Genomic DNA, 24,088 nt, shown 5'->3' with positions numbered 1-24,088 from the left:
AGCATGTAGAAACATATGAGCATGTAGAAGCATATGAGCTTCTCAAATGCATGTAAGCTTTGAAGCTTGTCCAAACACACTAGGAGAGCCTCTATTTAAAGGCCTCTAAGATGCATTTAGAATGTGTCTAGAAACAACTAGAAGATAAGCATGACAACTAAGCATGAGTCTTCTCCAACCTTCTAGATAAGTCATAAGGTTCTAGACACCATGTGCTCAAATAAAATGCTAACTCCTAAGTGTAGACAACTTGTGCATACTTAGAGTGCAAACTCCTGTGTTGTCTACATGAAAACTCTTGAGGATTCACAAACTTCTATGTGAGAAAATATTAAAATAATGCACATTAATTAATATAATATTTACTTTACTCTTTCCAATTTAATTTATTTATTAAGTTTCATGCACTAACTTTAATAATTCCACTTCTTCAATCTTAATATATTTATATTTTAATCACATGAAATCTAGAATCTTTTATTAATTTTAATATATTTTCCACTTTTAAATTTTATTTTCAAAACTTAATTGCTAAAATATTTATTAGCTTTAATAATAATATTATTTAGTCATTTATTTAAAAAAGTGAAATCCAAATATATTATTAAAATAAATATTGTCAAATTCCAAATTTAAACTTATAACTTTTATTTTCAAATTTAATTATTTTATTTAATTAATTTTTTGATTAATTAAATAAAATAAATATTAAAATATCATATTAATTTTTCATTAAATTAAACCATTAATTAAATCTTTTAATTAGGATTAATTTAAAGAAAATACTCCAAAGATTCACAAGGTAAAATACGAAAAACTCATCATAGCCAAAATACATACAAAATCAAACCAAGGGTTAATATAACGAATTAAATCATCCGACGCATTTGGAGGGTACTCAACTCAGATACTCGGAGGGTTGGAATTTGGACTTGAGAATTTATCTCCCCTCTCTTATCATTGACATAATATGATAGGGTACGCTCATCCTGGCAATTCAGAGAAGTCGATACCTGGTACCTACAACCTGCATAAAAACCATGCATGTACAAGCACAATATATACTAAACTAAATAGGCAATGGCAGGAAGTGGTGCATCGTGTAGATTTCGACTAGCAGGTGACTAAGATTCCTTCCTTAACCGCATCAAACACACCATACATAAGAGCAAATAGGCACACTATACACATGCAAGTATGGGGTAAGTATCCATAAGAAAACACATATGATAATAAACCATCTAACTAATCATCATCAATAACTGCAAACACTGAAAATAATTATCATGCATGCATGAAATTTAGAGTCTAAGTAATCTCATCACATATCAATTAAATCCGTAGCACATTATCTGATAGTCCCAAAACAATGTTGCTAACCATCAACATAAAACTAGCTCTATAAGAGTTCGACAATGATAGCAAAATGCGGCCTAGGGGCAGGCACTACAGATCATTTGTAAAAGTTTTATAAATCATATCAATTTCAACTTTTTTTTATTTGGTATTATAACTATTATTATTTTCTAATATAATTACTTATTATATTTAACTTATGTTTTTATATTCTTAATTTAACTTTTTACAAAATTTTAAGATTATAGAGATTAAATTATTATTATTATTTATATTAAAATTAATATATACATTAAAGTTTCATTTAATAAAATCATGTTTATAGCTATAATATAAAAGTAGAAAGGTTTGTTGATTAAAAATAACTCAAAACATGTCGATCTTTTGAAGTTGCTAACATAATCTCTATATATTGATTGCCATTGTAGGATACACCTATGTCATTATTATCATTATAGTAATAGGTCAATATTTGAAAATGATCATCAACTTGTTTAACTAATATAAGATCTTATATTTGAGGTATGATCATCTATTTGTTTGACTAATTCAAGATTAAAACTCTACAAATATAAATGACATATTCAATAGGAAAGAAACATGCTAAATGACATTGATTTGTTTTAGAAAATCAAATTGAACATACAAGATTTGTGTTAGAGATACATTTCAATTATATCATCTAATATCACCTCATCTATCTTTATCATTCTACATCTTCATCTCATGATTATCTCTTTTTTTTTTTGAATTCTTTATCTCTATCTCTATTTTTCCTTTTACCTCTATATCTTTTTCTAACATTCATTTTACTCCACCATCTCCTCCTATATACTTTTATCCCTCTATCACTATCACTATCACTATCATTTTCAATCTTAAATGACCAACCTAGTCTAATGACTAATTAATATTGCTTATAAAAGAAAACTAAACACAAATTCTTAAGCTATAAAATTTAATAAATATAAGACATTGTTTGTATTTTTATTTTTTATGATGTATCCATATTTAGTTATATAGATAAAAGAAATATTAATATAATTAATTAAAATAATGAAAATATTTATAATCTATCCATTATTGTACATATATATTTTTAGAATTAAATAAACGACTATAATCAAGTCAACAAATGAGTACATCTTATAACTTTTCCAAATGTTGGTCAGTTGTTCCTATGATTTTTTTAATGATGTGTGTGCCCCATGAAGATATCTAGATAGCAATTTATTTTTCTTTGACCACTTATTAAAAAAAAATTGCTTTTCTATTCACATTTTGTCCAAACAACTAGTTTCTAGCAAATATAAGCCTTGAAAAAATGATTATGTTTGGAGGGTAAGTTTTACTAAATGTTTGTTGGTTGAACCAATGCTTTGATGGTGGCAATCAATCATGCTAGTCTTCATTTACAACCATCTTTGTTCATACATCTTTTAACATCATTCTATCTAGATTGTATATCATTTTGTAATGATCATTTTTGTGTGTTTGTCACCATGGAGTATAGAGCCCATTTACATTGAATTTATGTGGGTATAATTAAAATGTTACTTCTTGGGTTTTTCTCTTCCCTTATTGCCCAATGGGTTTTAGAATTTTCTTGTTTTGTTAAAAAAAAATTATGAATTTTCTTGTTTTGTTTAGAATTTTCTTGGATAGGGATTTTGTTTGATAGGTCATGAATAGAGAGAAACCAATTGTGAGAATAGTTGGGCATTAGCAATCAATCTTTTAATGTAGGACTGCATAAAATCTCTCTCTCTCTCTCTCTCTCTCTCTAGGCTTAAATCTCTAACCTCATCCCTAAATCCTATTTTTGTCTCACTCATCCCTCTCTCAACCTTAAACATCATTTTCCTCTCTCATTCTCACTTTTATATTCTGTACACACATATTATTACAATAATGATACATGTAAAACTCATACCTTTGCCCAATGTTGTATAAGCAATCTAGAGTCTTTCTCATTCAATTTTTTGAAATATATTTGCTCAATGCACATTGGTGTTCATCTCATGAATCTAGTTCAATTGTTTCTACATATTAAGTCAAACATACCACAAGCTAAAATCATTTTCATAGTGCAATATGTTTAATAAATATATACACACACACACACATGTATATATACACACACACACACACACATATATATATATATATATATATATATATATATATATATATATATATATATATATATGTATGTATGTATGTATGTATGTATGTATGTATGTATATGTACATATATATACATATGTATGTATACATATGTATATAGAAAAAAACTATATGTATATATACATATATATGTATACATATGTGTGTATATATATATATATATGTACATACATATATGTACATATATACATATTAGGTCAAACAAACCACAAGTTAAAATCATTTTCATAGTGCAATATGTTATATATATATGTACGGATATATATATATGTATATGTCCGTATATATGTGTGTGTGTGTGTGTGCATATATATGTATATATGCATATGTACATACATGTATGTGCATATATATATACATATACATATGTACATATATATATAGGTATGTATGTACACACACACACATGTGTGTGTGTGTGTATGTATGTATGTATGTACATATATATATGTATACACACACACACACACACACACATATATGTATGTATGTACATACATATATGTATAGATATATATATGTACATGTATATATATATATATATATATATATATATATATATATATATATGTATGTACATACATGTATGTACATATATATATACACATATATATACATATATATATACATACATATATGTACATATATACACATAGATATACATATATCTATATATATATGTATGTATATATGTATGTATGTATGTATATGTACATACATATATATGTACATATATGTATATATGTGTATGTATATATACATACACATATATACATATATGTAGATATATATGTATGTACATATACATACATATATACATATACATACATATATATATATATAATTTTTTAGTATATATTATTTTGGTATTAAGTATATTTTTTTTGCATAATTAGTTTTTAAATATATTTTATATTAAAATTATTCAAAATGTATATACAATTTTTTTTAAGAGATATTTTTCTTTTTCTTGGAATTTCCCTACCTAACAATGAAGTTAATCCAGTTACATCTACCAACCTGGTATCTGTTTCACCTGCTCACTTTGACACTTCCATGGAAAGTCGTGGCAAATATCCACACTAACATGATCCGGGTCCTCACCTGTGAATATAATCCTTTACAGGTGCGGGGCTCTTGGCAATGGAGGCGATCTCAGTGGCATCCGAAGGTACTGGGTAGAGATGTATGAAGTCACATACCAGTCCAATGAGTTTTGACGGACGTTAGGGTTTCTCACCAATTTCCTCAACCTAAAAATTGATGTCAGAAATGAATTCATGCTTATAACCTAGTTTTCCTGAATGATCCATTTTGCTGAAATATTCCATTACCTTAAGAACTTATAGGTTTGATTATAGAAAGGAATTGGTTCGTGGTAGTCAAGACAGCTACCAGAATAGTTTTAGGTATGGATCCATACGTTAGCTGAACCAGATCGTTGTTCTTTGATCTACTTATTAATTTCCATATCACCCACACAATCCAGCCGGAAAGAAATATTGCAAAGAGACATGGGAGAATCAGTTCTAGCCATATTTTGTTCCTGTTTCTTGCCCACGCATACCTGCAGTGACACCTCATCCTCTGTCAAGTTGTCATTGATTCCTCCACGTCTTTTGTTATTTCAATGCCCAGACATGCCCATACCTACGATTCGTCTATGTATCGCCATGCATTGTAGCAAACTGTCAGAATACTTGAAATCTTTGTTAGAGGAGATTTATAGCTTCGTGAACAAATTTTTTTTCCTCGTATATCATTGCATATTGTTTCTTTGCTTCAGAAAGATATTAACCGCATATCTAATGCAGGTGATGGTAAGTCGTTTTTGTCTGATCTGCTTAGCTGGCACCTATCGGCGAGGGTATCATGAGACTGAAACTCTGAAAAGCTTTATTTCATATGTTTTTGTGCACAGATAAATTTGTTTGCATACTTCCTGTACATTTTTCCGGGCGTAAGACTGTCAGAAAATCCGAACAAATCAGTTGACAGTTGAGAAGATTGAATTCTATAATAAGCCATGGCTTAAATCTCTTTACCTGCCATTGTTTAAGCTTTTTTTTCGAAAGGCATGAGAAATGTGTAGCAAGCTTTGGGTTTAACCATGGAGAAATTCTATAGTTTAGCACACTTAGGCTGGAGTAGTACTAGAATGGGTGACCTCTCGAGAAGTCCCGGTGCTTCACCCTTGTGAGCATCACCTAGATCCAATGAGTGCTAAGTGTTCCATTTATTATCATGAGAGATGGATTCATGTTCAATCACTACTCATGAAATATAGGTCAATGAGTTTGACTCAAAAATCACACAGTTAAATCCTGATAGCAATATCACAATTTGACTTGCTATGGAAATTATCTCCTACTTATCAATATAATAACAGCCAATGTTTTCCAATAACTGAAACTAAACTTCCATCAAAAGTGAATAAATTGGTCAATTCCTAGAAGACCACCATTAAAAAAATGTGTTTTCAACAAATAAACAAATCAAACCCATGATTCTAAAATAAAAATCTCTTATAAAAAATGAAAAGATTATGAAGTCTCTGATGGGTGGACAGAGGCACACAAGAAAATATGAACACAATGAATGTGCTGCGGCACAATATTTTGATTGACAAAAATGGATACACAACACTCCCTTTTATAGGCAAGTTTACAATATCTAGAAATCTCTGACATTTGCCAACAATTATCTATAGGATTCTGGAAACTGCTATAGCCAACACAACCTAAACCTAAACCTAAACTTCTAAAAACATTTAATGATGGATTGGAGTAGAAATTAATATTTATAACACTCCCCCCTAATATCTACTATCAACTATTACAAAGCTTCTTTAATATTTACAACTCTTAGAGCATCCTTCAAAATTTCAAACCGTACTTGTGGTAAGGCCTTGGTGAAGATATCTGCAAGTTGCTCCTCTGATCTATAATGCTATAGATTAATTTCTCTATTATTAACCAGCTCTCTAATGAAATGATACCTTGTGTCAATGTGCTTTTTCCTCTTGTGAAACACTTGGTTCTTTGAAAGTGCAATAGTAGACTTGTTATTACAATAGATTATAGTAGGTCCATCTTGAGCTTGCATTAAGTCTTTCAAAATCTTTTGCATCCATACTGCTTGGCATACTACTGTTGCTCCTGCTACATACTCTACTTTAGCTGATGAGATAGTTACTATAGGTTGCTTCTTTGATGCCCAAGCTACAACACCTGTCCCAAGATGAAATGCATATCTAGATGTGCTCCTTCTATCCTCAGTATTCCCTGCAAAATCACTATCTATATATCTAACTAACTGAAAATTATATGAAGTAGAATACAAAATTCCATGATTCATAATTCCTACATATATCTCAAAATCATTTTTCCTACCTGCCAATGTGAGGTCTTTGGTGAATCCATAAATCTAGAGATTAAACTCACTCCATACATAATATCTAGTCTAGTAGTAGTGAGATACATCAAACTACCAACCAATCTTCTGAATATTGTTGAATCAAAATCTTTCTTAGTATCTTCTCTATTTAATTTGGTTCCTACTACCACAGGTGTAGAAACTGGACTGCAATTTATCAATCTAAATATTTTTAAAATATCTTTTGCATATTTATTTTGGCAAATAAAAATTTGTTTATCTTTTTGAGAAACTTCAATGCCAAGAAAATATTTCATCAATCCTAGATCTGTCATTTCAAATTCCCTTTTCATTGCTGATTTGAACATGTCAATATATAAATTTTCCGTGAAGATCAAATCATCAACATATAAACAAACAATCAAAATTTGACCTTGTTCATTGATCTTGGTATATAATGTAGGTTCACTGGTGCTTCTCTTGAATCCATTCTCCATCATGCATGAATCTATTCTATTATACTAGGCTCTTGGAGCTTGCTTCAATCCATAGAGTACCTTCTTCAACTTATAAACTTTGTCTTCATGTCCTCTTATTTCATATCCTGGTGGTTGCTGCACATAGACTTCTTCATCCAAATATCCATTCAAAAATGCTAATTTGACATCCACTTGGTGAACCATCCATTTGTTTTGTGCTACAATAGCGAATACTATTCTGATAGTATCAAGTCTGGCTACAAGTGCAAATGTCTCATTATAGTCAACCCCATATTCTTGTGAAAATCCCTTAGCAACTAACCTTGCCTTATATTTGTTTACATCTCCATTAGCTTTAAACTTAGTCTTATAAACCCATTTTACACCAATGCAATCTTTGTTCTTAGGCAAATCAACTAATTCCCATGTATCATTTCTCTCAATTGATTCTATTTCATTATTCATTGCATTAATCCAATGTTCTTCCTTAATTGCATCTTCAAAATATATAGGATCTTGAGTAAATAAAGAAAAATTTGATTGCAAATGTAATTTACTTCCTTGATCATAAATCTCACTCAACCTTCTAGTTTTCTTGCTTGATCTCAATTGTGCAAGTATAGGGTTTGAATTATTACTTGTGAATTTGAAGATTCTCCATGCTCAACTTCATTTTCTAAGTGATCTCCTTGTGGACTTCGTGGTGGAGTTCCTTCTTGGTCACTTGGTTGATCCTCTTGATCTTCATGATCCCTTTTATCCTTTTGATATATGGTATTGTTGTAGCACCTGTAACATTTGTATCTATATTTCCAGCCCAAGATTCATCATCTTTAAATACAACATCCCTACTCATAATGACTTTTTCGGTGATAGGATTAAACAACCTATATGCCTTAGATTTCTCATCATAGCCAAGAAAAATGCATTTCTCACTCTTATTATCTAACTCACTTCTAGTTTCCTTAGGAACATGTGCATATGCAATACAACCAAATACTTTGAGATGAGAAACACTATGAATCTTACCAATCCATGCTTGTTGTGGAACCATGTCCCTCATAACCTTTGTTGGACTCCTATTCAAAATATAAATAGCACAAGAAACTGCCTTAGCCCAATACTCATTAGGAAGATTCTTACCTTTCAACATGCTCCTTGCCATCTCCATTATTGTCCTTTTTTTCTCTTTGCAACACCATTTAGTTGTGGTGTGTAACTGGTAGTAAATTGCTTTTTGATTCCATGATCTTTGGAATAATCTAAAAATTCATTTGACTTATACTCTCCTCCTCTATCAAATCTCAATACCTTGATAGGTAAACCACTTTGTTTCTCAAAAAAAGCTCTAAATTCTTTAAATTTGCCAAAAATTTCAGATTTGTATTTAAGAAAGTAAACCCATGTCTTTCTAGTAAAGTCATCAATAAATGTTAAGAAATAAATGCTTCCCCCTAATGATGGAATTTTCATTGGACCACATATATCTGAATGCACAATTTCTACAGGTACCCTTGCTTTATATGACATCCCTTTTGGAAAACTCTCTCTATGATGTTTGGCCAAAATAAAACATTCACATGGACTTAATGATGCTTCAATTGGGGGTGAGCCTTTTACCATTTCCTTTCTTTGCAATAAAGATAACCCTTTGAGATTTAGATGACCATACCTCAAGTGCCATATCCATGTTTGATCTTGACTTGTTGCAACTTCATCAGCCATATTGCTCTTCATTTGAAGTGGAAACATTGTATTATTTGTCATTTCTACCCTTGCAATCACCATGTTACTAGGAGGCATATCAAATATAGTGCACCATTTTTTCTCAAAAATAACTCTATAACCTTTTTGGCTAAGTTGCCCCACACTTATAAGATTATGTTTGAAACTAGGTACAAAGTATACATCGAAAATAGTTTTCTTACCATGCTTTGTTATAACATTGATTGTGCCTTTTTCACTCACTTCCACTATCTCATTATTTCCCAACTTTACTTCAGATTTAATTGATCTATCCAAACTTTCATAAAACTCTTCATTGCCTATCATATGGTTGTTGCAACCACTATCTAAAAACCAAAAATCATTTGTGCTCTCTTGAGCTACATTGCAAGTAATGAACAATGTCTTAGAACTACTCTCAAAAAAATTTGGATTTTGTTTACTCATATTAGCTTGTTTCTATTTACACTCATTTGCAAAATTTCCAAACCTCTTGCAGTAATAACATTGAATATTTGATTTATCATACCTTTGTGATATCTGGTTTATATAGCTTCCCCTTGAATAGGAGTATTGATTTCTTCTTCCTCCTAAATCTAGACTCCTTTCTTCCTTTTGAAAATTATTTCTTCCTCTTCCTCTTCCTCTTCCTCTAAATCCAACATTTCCTCTTCCTCTGCCTCTGCTAAATGTCATTTATGTTTTGAATGCATTCTCCAGTGAATTACCATTATGCTTGTTCAACCTATCTTTATGATTATACAAGGATCCAAACACTTCATCTATAGACAATGTTGTTAAATCCTTAGATTCTTCAATTACAACCACAACATTATCAAATTTAGGAGGCAAACTTCTTAAAATATTTTAGCTCATCACCATTTATCCTTACTTGATTAACCACATTCATAACACCATTTGAAAATTGCCCTACAGAGTCATAATCCTTCATTTTTAGATTCTCAAATTCTCTTCTAAGTGCTTGCAATTTAACAATCTTTACCTTACTTGTACCTTGATATGAAGTCTCAAGAATGTCCTAAGCTTGCATGGCTTTAACAGCTAGCTTTATTTTTCCAAGAACCGAGTCATCTAGAGCTTGCCTAATAATTTGCAAAGCTTTTTTACTCTTCTACCTATTTTCATCAAGCTTTTTCTTTTGATTAGCATTTAAAGTAGACTCATCTACAGGTTCAGCATAACCAATTAAGATTATATCTAATAACTCATAGGAATCAAATATAAGCTTCATTCTAAAAGCCCAATCATCATAATTCTTTCTAGAGAACATAAGAATTGAAGCCTGAAAACTCCCTAAAGCCATGCTTGATAAAGACTTATAAACAAAATTCACAAATATAACAAACCCTAAATAAGGCAATAAAAAAAAACCTTACACATCTCACAATAACTTTATATCTCCTTTCCCTGTTGCAATCCTCCTTATGCACAATCCTTCAAACACCTCTTTTGAACTTGGCTCTGATACCACTTTGATGGGTGGGCAGAGGTACATAAGAAAATATGAATGCAATGAATGTGCTGCGACACACTATTTGATTGTATTTTTATTGATTGACAAAAATGGATATAGAACACTCCCTTTTATAGGCAAGTTTACAATCTCTAGAAATCTCTGACATTTGCCGACAACACAATTATCCACAGGACAATTTTCTATAGGACCAAAAACTGCTATAGCCGACACAACCTAAACCTAAACATTTAATGATGGATTGGAGTAGAAATTAATATTTCTAACAGTCTCTTTTGTCTCTAATATTTCTCATCACATATCATGTTTACTATACAAGAGAAAATTCTATTATGACATGGAGATGAAAATCATTGTTGACTCACTTTATTTCAATTGGACTTCACACATAACGTGTAACATGACTGAGAAATAATATACACCATCTTCTTGAACATATAAAAACAACTTGGATTTTTCTCATATATCCATGTGCATTCACAAATCTTTGATACAATCCTATCTTTTGTCAATACTTTCACTTTCACAGGCCCCCTTATTCAATATCATTCCTGCAATTGTCTACAAACTCCCATGTTCAGCCCACAAGAATTCTTACAAAAGTCTTAAGAGTACCAGTCAATATCCAATTTGTAATTATGATGACTATGATCTTTTCTTATAACACAATCAAATGCATAAAACCCGCTTATGGTAAAATAAAAACTAGGGTTTGTTTTTTCTAGTTTACCAAACAAACTGATTTGAAAATATGTAGAAAATCTGCACTACATACAAATCGATTGATAGCTGATAGGATTGAATTCTATGCCCTTGAAGCACTGCTAAGTTGTTATAAAAGGAGACCACCTTGCTTACATTGTCACAGCTCTCCATAGCTTCTCCACTAGCTTTGCGACAATTGTATTTTAAGTGCCAATATGGCTTGCCTGAATGTGGTGGTCTTAGTAGTCTTGATATTGGCAAGTTTGGAAGTCAGTTTTAGTTCAAACATTAAATATAATGTGGAAGAGGAGGCAGATTGGCAGGAAGCTACTGCTACATGGTATGGTAATCCTAATGGAGATGGAAGTTAAGGTATTAAACACTAGCAACTATCATAGAGTATATTTTTATATACTTTTATTTTTATATCTACACTTTTTGCCAGGTTCAGATCATATTTCACTTGAATTAATCAAAATTATATGTATATCCACCCACATTAATATTTTTTAAATGGGTTCATACCTTTATCTAATCAAAACCTTTTGTACTAGACTGTGTTTTATGATTGTCTGTATGACTATATATCTTACCTGCTTTGTATGACAAATAATCATTTTTTGAGTGAGTTTTGAGTTTTGTCTCGTTTTACTTAGTCAGAAAATTTTGTAGAATAGTCAATATATATGATTTTGTTAGAAATGGAAAAAGAAATCTGTAAATAAACAATACCAGGAAAGAATCTAAGTGAGTAAATGCATGAAAAGATATTACCATAAAATAGGAGAGAGAAAGATTCAAGCTCCAACACCATGAGACGAGATATTTGGAAAGGGGAAAGCAAAGAAAACCCCTTGTGACATTATGAATGAGGCATGAAAAGCCTAAGAAGAGAGAGAGAGAGAGATAGAGAGCAATTCTCATACAATAATTGAGAAGAGGAAGAAACCTCATTGTTAAATGAGAGAAGAGGGTCATCTCCTAAATAGAGATGAGAGAGAGGAGTTAGAATGTAACTCCCATGTCTATGAATGCTACCATTCATAAGTGTGTGAGGCCAAGTGTGAGATTCCTCTTAAGGAGGAATAATCTAAAATTAGAAATTACAATATATATTTGTCCTCACATATTCCACTAGATGACAAAATAAGATGTAGTGGAAAAAGGACAAAAAAGAAATATATTAGGATACCTTGGCTTATATCCTAATATATTATAACAATAAAGAAAGGAGTTCTAACCTTGGTTTATAAACATACCAAGGAAAGATTACAACTTCTAACACCCCCCTTTAATCTTTACTTGGGGTAATTACATCAAAGGGTATTAAACCCATAATTTACAAAAATCTGCAACTTAATCTTCACTATGAAGTAATTTGATTATCTTCAAGCCATATGGAACATTTGTAGATCCAAGAGAAGTACATGAGTCCTTTGAATGTGATCAAGTGGAAGTATAGACACCTCTTCATATGTGAAAAACCAAGAAGGTTTCTTGATGGATCACCTAAAAAAAAGAGAACAACAAGACAAATATCCACAAGTAGAATGCCATCATATATGCAAATTCAAAATCTTTTTGAATAAGGATAATAAAACTCTCATAGAGAAACAATGACTAAAACATGTTACCACAAAACAATGGAGATAACCTGATATCAAGATAAAGTATATGCTCAAAAAAATTGTCAACAAGGACAAATTGAGTAAAAAGCTTGATCAATGCTCTCATGGAAAGTATATTATACTAATGCACAAATGACCACAGAAAAGGCCAACTAATGATACTTGCATCAATCTTGCATCAATCACGTGGATATAGACGGTACACTTAATGAATCATCCCACTGCAAGCTAATGGGGGCGTCCCTCCATAACATGCATGACTCATGATCTAAGAAATAATGTATGCAGATCATTATCACATTAATATATGAAAATAAAGTAAAAAGAGAGACATGCTGATCAAAGTAGAATAATCATGATTTGATTAGGATAATCAAAAGAATGGATTATGAGGATATAACAACATATTGCCTTCAAATTGGATCAAATCATCTGAATTTGGAGAGAAAACTCCAATAATAGTATCCTCTTCATTGAGGAACAAAAATGGAACAACATGGAGGGAAACTCCATAAATATCAATCTTTCAAAATGGAACCAATAGAACCAAATGGAGGGAAACTCCATAAAAATATTATCCTATGAAAATGGAACAGATAGGATCAAATGGAGGGAAACTCCATATAAAATGAGTGCATACCAATATAGGATGGAGGGATACTCCATGGGCTAGATAAGGAAACTATGTATCAGTTATACTGAGGGGACCTACATAGTTAACCTTGAAAAAATTGGCTCCCTATGCAACTCAAAATATTATTTAAATCATGTAGATCAATGGTATAAAACCATAAAGTGCCAACATGGGCATAGAATGATGCTATAAAAGGATAAAAGCACAACTATGGGCACATCAAAATATGAAAATGAAGGAAAATGTGTAAGATTACTCATAATCCAATTAAGTAAATATGATTTAAGGAAGATCAACTAGATATAGATATCAGGTATAAAACTCCATTGAGTGTAAACATGAGTATTTAATTCATTTGGCAAAGGTATATATTAATTTCTGAAATATTATAGTCATAAATTATATATTTATCTGGGCATATATGTGGGCCCCCATATATACTCAAATAAATATACGAAAATAGATTGGTTAAAGAAAATAATCACCTTTCGATACTTAATATTTTGGAAAGTCACAATTTATAAAAAATCTCAATATTTACCTTGGTTCAAAACTATAACCTCAAAGTAATAATAACATAAAGTCATGGGGCAAAAAGATCTCCCCATTTTTCTCATACTACGCCTTCAAGATTGGAAGTGATTCAAAAAGAATTTTTTTGAAATAAAACATTAAGAAAGATATAACTAAAAAAACTTAGTAATTAATGATAGAGGTTAGATCTGGCAGATAGGAATATACTAAAAAGAGTTAAAAAACTTTTCTAAAAAAAGTTTGAATAAAAGCTTGTAATGAGAGAATATTACACTTGTCTGACAATGACTGATTACATGCCAAAAATAGGTTGGCAAAAGGAAATAATAAAAGTAAATGATGCTCCTGTCAAGAGCTTAAAAAAGAAAAAGAATCTTGCATGAAAAGATAAGAAAAGATGAGCAATGATCTATTTTTATTTTTAAAAGACAGAGAATAATAATTGCACAGAGAATATTCTAAACATGCAAGAGACAAAATTAGAAACTTAAAACGTGCAGACATGAAAAGACTAAAAAGCATAGTTCTAATCATGTTTAGAATATGAAGAATGTAGTAATTATTATGTTGCACGGAATTATTATCATCTGCGGCTTGCGAACAGAGCGCTCTCCCATGGGTTAAGAAATCATGAAGCCAGGGAAAAAATTATACTTGCCTATTACTGTCTCTGAGAGTAAAATCCCCACAAAAAACAACCCCGTCCAAAGAAAAACCTTCAGTGCAAGTATAGAGGAGAGTTTAATTCAAACTGTTGCAGCACATGAACTCCGACGTGAAAGTCGTCGGGGAGTACAGGAGCGTCGTGTTGTAGGTGATTGGAATACTCCCTATGCTCGCCGAAAATGAGCTCTGGCCCAATGGGGGCTTTTACCTCAAGGTTTCTGACTCCTCGCAGGCCACGTATGTCTCCCTCGCCGACTATCAGGCCGACCTCATTCTCAACGACAGGCTCCACCTCAAACAGCTCAGTAAGGGTAGGTCTGTGAGCAGTGGGAGTAAAGGGAGGCCCGGGAGTGTCATGGAGGTCAAGAGCCTACGACGAGGCTGGGAGGGAGTTTTGGGATCTACTAATAAAAAACTTGCCGCCAAATCTGCTTCTTCAGATCATATTCCAATGACGAAAAACCTGTCTTGAATAAGTGAACTATCCCCAAAACCATGTAACGCAGGCTTATCAACATTAAAGGCGAGAACTGGACAAGGCCTTGAAAATTTTAGATATCATAGAGGATATCTTCACGCTTACTTCAGAATTGATGGATGAAGCAAATATATCGAGGCATGAAAGGATAGCGCATGCGAACAGAATATGTCACAGAGGAAAAGAAATGGAAAAGGTACAGAGGTAAAGTTCTCTGTAAATGAAACTAGGAGAACCCATGACCAAGAGACAACAGAAATATATTAGGATGCAATGTTGGGAAGGTTCAGATTTGCAACAAATCAATCAAGATTAACAAGATTAACATGCCCACAAAGGAGATTAGCAATGCTCTTACTTGCAACAGATTTTCAAGTGAGGTATAGATATATAAAAAAAATTAAATTCAAGAAATGAAATGGATACCATGTTAGAAATGGATTAAAAATATTTTAAAATATGAGTAGACTAAGATATGAATTTGAAAAAGATAGGAAAACCCTTTGGCGGCAAGCCTTCCAAAGGGGGTTAGATGAAAAATAATAGAAAATAAGAAGTAACCTGCACAAATTAGAGAAAACAGAAGTTAATCGGGTTTGGTGGTAAACCAGCCAAACTCAAAAAAAAAAAAAAAAAAATTCAATTTCTTTCATCTTAAGAAGATTAAAGAAGAAATTAGTGAAATCTTCAAGAGTCTCCTTCAAATCGTACCTTCATGCAAACACTCAAAACAAAGATTAAACTGCTCTAATACCATGTTAGAAATGGAAAAAGAAATCTGTAAATAAACAATATGAGGAAAGAATCTAAGTGAGTAAATGCATGAAAAGATATTACCATAAAATAGGAGAGAGAAAGATTCAAGCTCCAACACCATGAGACGAGATATTTGGAAAGGGGAAAGCAAAGAAAACCCCTTGTGACATTATGAATGAGGCATGAAAAGCCTAAGAAGAGAGAGAGAGAGAGAGAGAGAGAGAGAGAGAGCAATGCTCATACAATAATTGAGAAGAGGAAGAAACCTCATTGTTAAATGAGAGAAGAGGGTCATCTCTTAAATAGAGATGAGAGAGAGAGGAGTTAGAATGTAACTCCCATGTCTATGAATGCCACCATTCATAAGTGTGTGAGGCCAAGTGTGAGATTCCTCTTAAGGAGGAATAATCTAAAATTAGAAATTACAATATATATTTGTCCTCACATATTCCACTAGATGACAAAATAAGATGTAGTGGGAAAAGGACAAAAAAGAAATATATTAGGCTACCTTGGCTTATATCCTAATATATTATAACAATAAAGAAAGGAGTTCTAACCTTGGTTTATAAACATACCAAGGAAAGATTACAACTTCTAACAGATTTGATGAGTGTGATTCTAGGTGGAGCGTGTGGATATGGAAGCCTTGTGAAGAGTACACTGTTTGGATCAAGGGTAAGTGTAGGGAGTCTAAATCTATTCAAAGGTGGCAAAGGCTGTGGAGAATGCTATCAAGTATACTATAGCTTATGCTTATGATTTGCATTTTATGCTTTCATATGGTTCTTAGGTTGGAAAGCATTTTTGAATGGAAGATGATTTTGATAGAGGTTTACATAGGTTTTGTTGTTTGCAAACACTTTTCTTATATCGATTTTGAGCTTTGATTGCAGGTAAAATGTAAGGAAAACAGTGTATGTTTACAAACACCTGTGAATGTAGTCCTCGCAGATGAATGCCCAGGATTTCCATCTAATCATTTTAATCTTAGTGGAACTTCCTTTTCAGACATGGCAGTTGGTCCTACCAAAGTTTCTAGTCTTCTTAATGAAGGAGCAGTTTCTGTATTATTCAAAAGGTATTTCTAATTCGGACATAATGGTACTACTATTCTGTTATTTTCTGTGTCATAAAATCGAAATGAATACCTAATTTTTTCTTAAAATGACAATTTTTTTTTTCTATGTTATTATTTTAATATTTCTTTAATAAATACAAAAGATTATTTTAATTTGATATTTCTCAGATTTCAATATTGTCTACATTAATTATATTTTTCAAGTATACCAGTTTTAAATTAACAAAATTTTTTTCAAAATAAATGTTTAACTTATCATTTATAATAATAATATAAATAAATGTTTTAATTATCATTTATAATAATAATATAAATAAATGTTTTAATTATCATTTATAAAGTACAAAAACATTTCAATCTTCTTTGTTGATGATTTTCTTTTCATTTATCAGGGTATCTTGTGAGTATCCGGGTAAGAAGGTAGCATTCCATGTTAATGAAGGATCAACTAATTATTGGTTCTCTGTCCTTATTGAGTATGAAGATGGGGATGGTGACCTTCAAGAAGTAGATCTAAAAGAAGTAAAATTTAATATATATTTTAGTTCTAACATTTTATGGGAGGATTACATAGAATACCGTTCTTAATAGTTGTATTATTTGTTTTGTTGTAGGAGAACTCTGATACATGGAAAGGAAAAATAGTTATGGGATGCCTACTCGTCTTTAGATGAAGGCCCTTTGAATGCTCCATTTTTAATTTGATTGAAATCTCTTTCTTTAGGAAAGACACTCACTGCATACAATGTTATTCCAAAAGATTGGCAAGCTAGTTCAATATATACATCTATTGTTAATTATGATTAATTATCATTCAAAATAATTTCTCTATTTATTGTTCCATACATCTATGTTGGTAAACAGATTTTTCATAATAGAATTTGCCCAACGGAGTGTGTGGCAAATTGTTCACAACAATTGGATAGGCCCTTGGTATGCGGCCTTCCTCTGCGTTTAGAGGGTCAGCTCCCTCATATGATATAATTTGTAAAAGATTTTCAAATTAAAAATCTAAAACTTCAAAGATCAAGAGAAAGCCATTCAACAGGAATGCACCACATGCCCTCACAACCTTCTTTGGTAAACAAGAACAATAACAAAGGTGATCAAGAACTATGCTTGAAAGCAACCAGTATTACCAAGCACATTCATTATTCATAAACACTCACACAGTACCATTAGAATGTCTACTACAACATGCAACAATTTTGATTTTAGAATAAGAAACCAAAAGCACATCTCATTTCATTTCCTTGCACCAAGAAGATAATAGGGATTTTTTCAATTTCAGAGATAAAAAGTGTACATACTTTTCAAAATTTATCTCTTGATCAAAACTTCAGCATAGTGTTCCCTTATTTTTAAAACCAAAAAGTCCTTTTACAAAGTCAACATAAGTCCTTATATAGACATAGAGGTTAATAACTACCTCTTCATGGTTAATAACCACCTCCAAAATATGTGATTTTGGGGAGGTTAATTAACCTCAAGAAAATTAACATATACAAGGAAGACTTTCAAAAAGAAAACTTTCAGCTAGAATTCCTAAGAATGTATATATATTCAATCGTTGATCTTCTAGCTACTAACTCTACCTATCTGGACACAATTGATCTATCCCAGAAAGCCTTGTAAGCATCTAGGATGATCATCATTGATTGATAGTTTGGAATGAACACATTTTCCATCCTGAGTTTGGCTGTGAAGTATCTATCTTGAATTTCTTCTGACTGTTGTCGATAGGTTGAAACATTACAATCTCCTAGAGTGACTGCAACCAAGTTGAGCTTCATCATAGTTTTAGCATCTAATACATGGTTCTCTATTTTTGAATGAATTTGGACACTAAAGGAATCAAGGAGAAACTAACAATCAACATGCTGAAGGTCACTTACTGGTGCCCCAGAGATTAATTCATCTGTAACTTTTGTTTTCAGCTGCTCCAAAGAAGTTATTAGCTTTTCAAACTTAGTGATCCCTTTGTTGATGTTTATCATCTTCCAACCAACACTTTTACTCCAAATACATGTTTGGTTGTCACCTGGATCAGCAATAATTTTCTCAAGAAGTAAGATGCTTGTATCTAAATTGGCCATTTCTTTTAATTCATCAACTACTTTTTGCCAGGTGGATTTCTATTCCTTGCTATTTTCCAACTCTTAAAAATTTCCTGTATCTGTTCGATGGCTTTTCCATATATCTCCTTCACTCTAGTTATAAGTTTTGAAGCATCCTCTATCATCCTTTTTATCCAAGCTTCGATCATCATACTATGTGACTTGTGTTTGTCTATTCTTTCAACAACAATATGATCTAAAATATTATCAAGGCCTATTAAAATTGGTGGAGTGACCACTACTTTGGAATTAGAGAGATTTCTGATTGAATTAATATATGATACCAACATCTGAACTTGTTCCTTGAGTTGCTTCTTGGTTCTTTTCTCTTTCTTCGCCCTTTGTAGGATTTGAGCAGTAGTCACCTCAAAATTTTGAAAATCTCTTTTTGCATTAGAAGGACCAAGATCAACCTTATCTAGAATGAAATCTGATCCAAATACTTCATCAACACTCTTTTTAATTATAGGCTTGGCTAATTCCACACACAAGTTTCCTGAAGTTTCATCAATAGCTAACCTGGACATCACCTTGGTATTTTTCATCTTAGGAGGCTTTTGAAGAATACTAGAGATCACATCAAATGGAGGTGTGATCATTTGAACAACTTTCTTCTTCTTTTGAAGACTATTCTAGAACCATGAATGCATAATTTTTGAAGCTTGCACATCACCTATTATATTTTCAGCAATCATCATTAAGTCTTCTGAATTAGATAACTGGTTATCTAACTGCGTGATGTTTATTAATGGCATATCAGGAGGAGAGAGACTCGAATGAGGAATCACTACATCATGAGGGAATGTAATAGGGACATGTGATTCAAAAATTTGAGGAGTTCTTTGACCTTTTTCATTGGATTCATTTCCTTCCTAATTCATTCTACCTTTCATTCTTGTCCTTTTTCTTTTGACTGTAAACTTATATGGCTGATTTTGATCTTCATCCCGGTCTTGAGCACCTGTATCTAGTTGTTGTATCTTCTCACTAGAAGTTGCCTCTATTTCCATATGAGATGATTCCCCTTTATTATTTTCCCTCTCTTTATTTTGAAATTCACCAATTTCTTTTTCGGCTTTGACTTTACTGATCTAGTCTCTTGTCCTTTTAAGAACATAGGCAAACCTCTCCTTCAAGCTTTTTAACTTAGGAAGTGACCAATCAATAGGAGGGAGATCTAGCAATTCAATTTTCTCATAATAGTAAGGATTGACCAAAGAAACCTCATCATCATCAACACCTATCACATCAATGTCCAACTTGAAGTCTATCACCTGTCATACTATAAATCACATCCAATCTCTCTTTCTAACTTCGAAATCATTTTTACAGTCCTCCCAAAAGTCATCTAGAGCCGGGAAGTGACCAAGACTGGGATTTAACTTTAATTCATTCACTGCATAGCCCTTACTATCATAAGGGAAACACATCGTGTAAGGATGCAAATTTATTGTGGCAATAGATTTTTCAATGTTCCTCTCATCTGATGTAGTATCACAACTATAATATTCAATGCTAATAGGGAAAGGTATTTCATCTATCCTCCTATTCTTGCAAAGTTTATTGATTTGACTAATCTGCCTACACATTTCAAATAAGACCAATTTATCATCAAAAAATCTAGGTAGCATCAGTGGACACCCATCATAGGTAGCTAACCTGATATAAGTAAACTTCAAGAATTGTATGAAAACACTTCCATATTTTTGTACTTTCATTGCTGCTTTCGGTGAAATTTTGAGTCCAATATTCCGTTGAATCTCCCTTACAGTTAGCATTGTGAATGCATCATTCACTCTTCTAAAATGGTGTAGGCTATTATCATACTGAATTTGAGGAAGATGATAATAAATGAGGGTTGTATCATCATTAATACCCTACCAGTTAAGTCCTAGCCAACTTTTGGTACTTGCAATAACATAGAAAAGATATGAAGTCATATAAAAGTAGTCATTTTTTTGAAGTCCCATGAGCTATCTATGTAGTGAGTCACTAATAATTTCAGCCCAATCAATATATTGTTTTCCTTTACAGACCATATTTATAAACAGGAACATCCAACCTTCAAACTCATGTAAATCCCAAAGACCAACAATCCTACTCAATAGAGTCACCATGTTTGCCACATCTTCTTTTAGTAACGATCTATGAATGGATTTGCCTAATTGAGATTTCCCTTTTCTCGGTTGTAGGAACCATGATCTAGCCATGGTGTTTAAACATTGAGTTTGATTCATAGTAAAATACTCTTTGGTAGTTCTTAGATTGATGCTTGCATATTGCATCCTGGTAGGAAATTTGAAAAAAATAGCAATAGAGGTAGGATCTAGATGGACAATTACTTTATTGTTCGATGAAATAACTTCTCTAGTATTTGGATAATAAGCCTTCATGCACTCCAATACTAGGTTTGGGCATTGTGCTGAAATAGGATGTTTGCCTGCTCAAGCTAAGCCACTTTCTAATATCTTTCGGGCTAATGGGGTCCTTTCTTCATTCACAAGAGATGACTAGAAGTCTTGAAGGAAGACATTTCCTAAAATGGTATCACCGATATCTAGAAGCGTACTTCTCAAAACAGGAGCATAATCTAGCCTCTAATATTTGTACTTCATGATTGATTACCAATCCTTTTCTCAAATATGCTAAATTCCAAAGAAAATGAGAATGCTGGTCTGAATTTGGATGTCTTAATGAGTGAAGCTTCCAAAGTTACAGGTCAGGAACAAGTATTTCATTTTATCAAACACTTCGCTAACACTCTATATGTTCTGTTCATTTTCACCACCTTTTTATTTTGACATTATGCTAAACAAGTCAGGGGCGATCTCATGTACTATTTACATCCTCTACAACTTGTCCATGAATCTGGAAGTGAACAATTAGAATCCTATTTGATCCAAGGAAATCATTATATTGTATCAATTGGATTCTTTTACCAATGCTTGTTTTAGCATTCTTACTTCTTCAAATATTTGGGCTAGTTATAGCCGATAGTCTCCACGTAGATTGCCCCTGCTCACATCAAAACTCAAAATCGATCTCTTCATAGCTATATATAGAGGCAAGTGTAGAACAATGGGGAAAAGTGATGCAGGAGCATCTTTCATGGAAAAATTTATATTAAAAAAAAAAAAAAAAAAAATCTGGAGGAGAGAGAAAAGTGACAAAAATTAAAGGAGAAATAAATTAAAGAAAATAAAAAAAGGGAAAAAGGACAAAAGAAAGGAAAAGGGGATTTCTATTTTTGAGGTGCATAGGTGGCATAATAGAAAAAATAAAAAATAAATGGCTGTCATTCCATTTATCGAGGTTTGTGGGAAGAATTCTAGAAAGTTATGAATATTGTAGAAAGTTTTGGAAGTTGTAGAAGCTTGTAGAAGCTTGTGGATAAGTCATGCATGGGGTGGTAAGTGCCTATTTAAGCAAGGAATATGAGCATTTCTAATCAAGCTCAAGAAGGAGCTCAAGAAATAGAAGCTCAAGGAGTAGCTTGAGGAGTAGAAGCTCAAGGAGAAGCTTGAGAAGTGGAAGCTTGAGAAGGAGAAGCTCGAGAAGGAGTAGCTTGAGAAGTGGAAGCTCGGAAAGCTTGGAAAGTTGGAAGGTGTGAAAGAGAGGAGGAAGTGAAGAGTGAGTTTTCCTGAGTCTGTGAACAGAGTGCCGAATGTGAGGCAGTTTACAGTAGGATTATGGTGGAGTTGTGAGTGTAGATAGAGCGCTGAATGTGAGGCAGTTTACTCTTGGATCTTGGATTCGATTTGTGAGAAGAGCTAGTGACTGTGGTTTAGAAACAAGGAGGTTGCTTGGTGGCTTGCGAGCACAAGTTGAGATCTCAGAGGTTTCTACTAGAGTGTGGATCTAGACTAGCTTGGGTTTGGATTGGATCTTGAGAGATCTTGTTGCATTCTTTATCATGAGTTGGTAAGGGTGGTGTGGCCCTTCGTCAGTGGTATCAGAGCGTACCTCTATCAAGTGGTATCAGAGCATACCTACATTAGTGGTATCAGAGCCGTACCTCTATCAGTGGTATCAGAGTAGGAGATCCTGAGTGTACAAGTAGATCGCCGAAGTGTGAGGCAACTTATACTAGGACCTTGGTTGGGTGAAATTTATCAGAGCAGGAGTTCCTAAGTGTACAAGCAGATCGCCGAAGTGTGAGGCAGTTTGTACCAGGACCTTGGTTGGGTGAAGTTTATCAGAGCTAGTGGATTGCAAATCCGTTGTCCTAGACTTGTGATGTGGTTCCGAATTGCTCATACAAGGTGGCAGGTTGTGATTAGACTTGTAAACAATTTGGTTGTCACAAGGAGCATGGGAAGGACTTGTTGCAAAGGGTTTATGAAGATCTTGGGAGATGGCTCCAAGAGGATTGGACCCTAAGATGATCGCGAAAATCCATGATATAGTGGAGAGGAATTTTTCTAAGATGTTTTCTCGGTTGGATGCTAAATCTAAGAAGGTCAAGGTGGAAGAGGATGGTTTTGTTGATCAATTTGTGGAGCTTGATGCAGAACCTGTAGAGCAACTAGAGGTTGTTGCTAAAGATATTCCTAATGTTGTTGATGTTGGGATAGATGTTGGTTTTCATGATCAATTGGTTGAGGAGATTGTGGAGCACTTGGTCGTGGATGATCCAGTTGTTGTTGGAGGTAAGTTATGTATTGTAGAGCATCTTGTTGTGAGCAATGAGGTTGCTAGTGTTGAGAGTTTGGCATGTGTTGATGGAAATGTACATGTGGATGCTGATGTGGAGTTTGTTATTGCTAGTATGGATGCACTAGTTGTTGATGTGAATGGGAGTTTGCTAATGAAGCATTACATTCAGTTTGTTCTTGGGCATGAGCTTGTTGATTGGCTGGTTGAGATTCTAGT

General features: G+C 32.7%; 1 pseudogene; it reads left to right on the top strand.

Moving 5' to 3' along the window:
- The first annotated feature begins 11,411 nt into the window (after window positions 1–11,411).
- Window positions 11,412–17,906, top strand: LOC149571405 (expansin-B16-like; annotated as a pseudogene).
- Window positions 17,907–24,088: the final 6,182 nt, after the last annotated feature.

Source organism: Cupressus sempervirens, chromosome 2, assembly GCF_028749045.1.
Source record: "Cupressus sempervirens isolate cs-2001-9-10 chromosome 2, ASM2874904v1, whole genome shotgun sequence".
Classification (NCBI taxonomy): domain Eukaryota; kingdom Viridiplantae; phylum Streptophyta; class Pinopsida; order Cupressales; family Cupressaceae; genus Cupressus; species Cupressus sempervirens.
The sequence above is the reverse complement of the archived record's forward strand: the minus strand, read 5'-3'. Positions and strand labels throughout refer to the sequence as shown.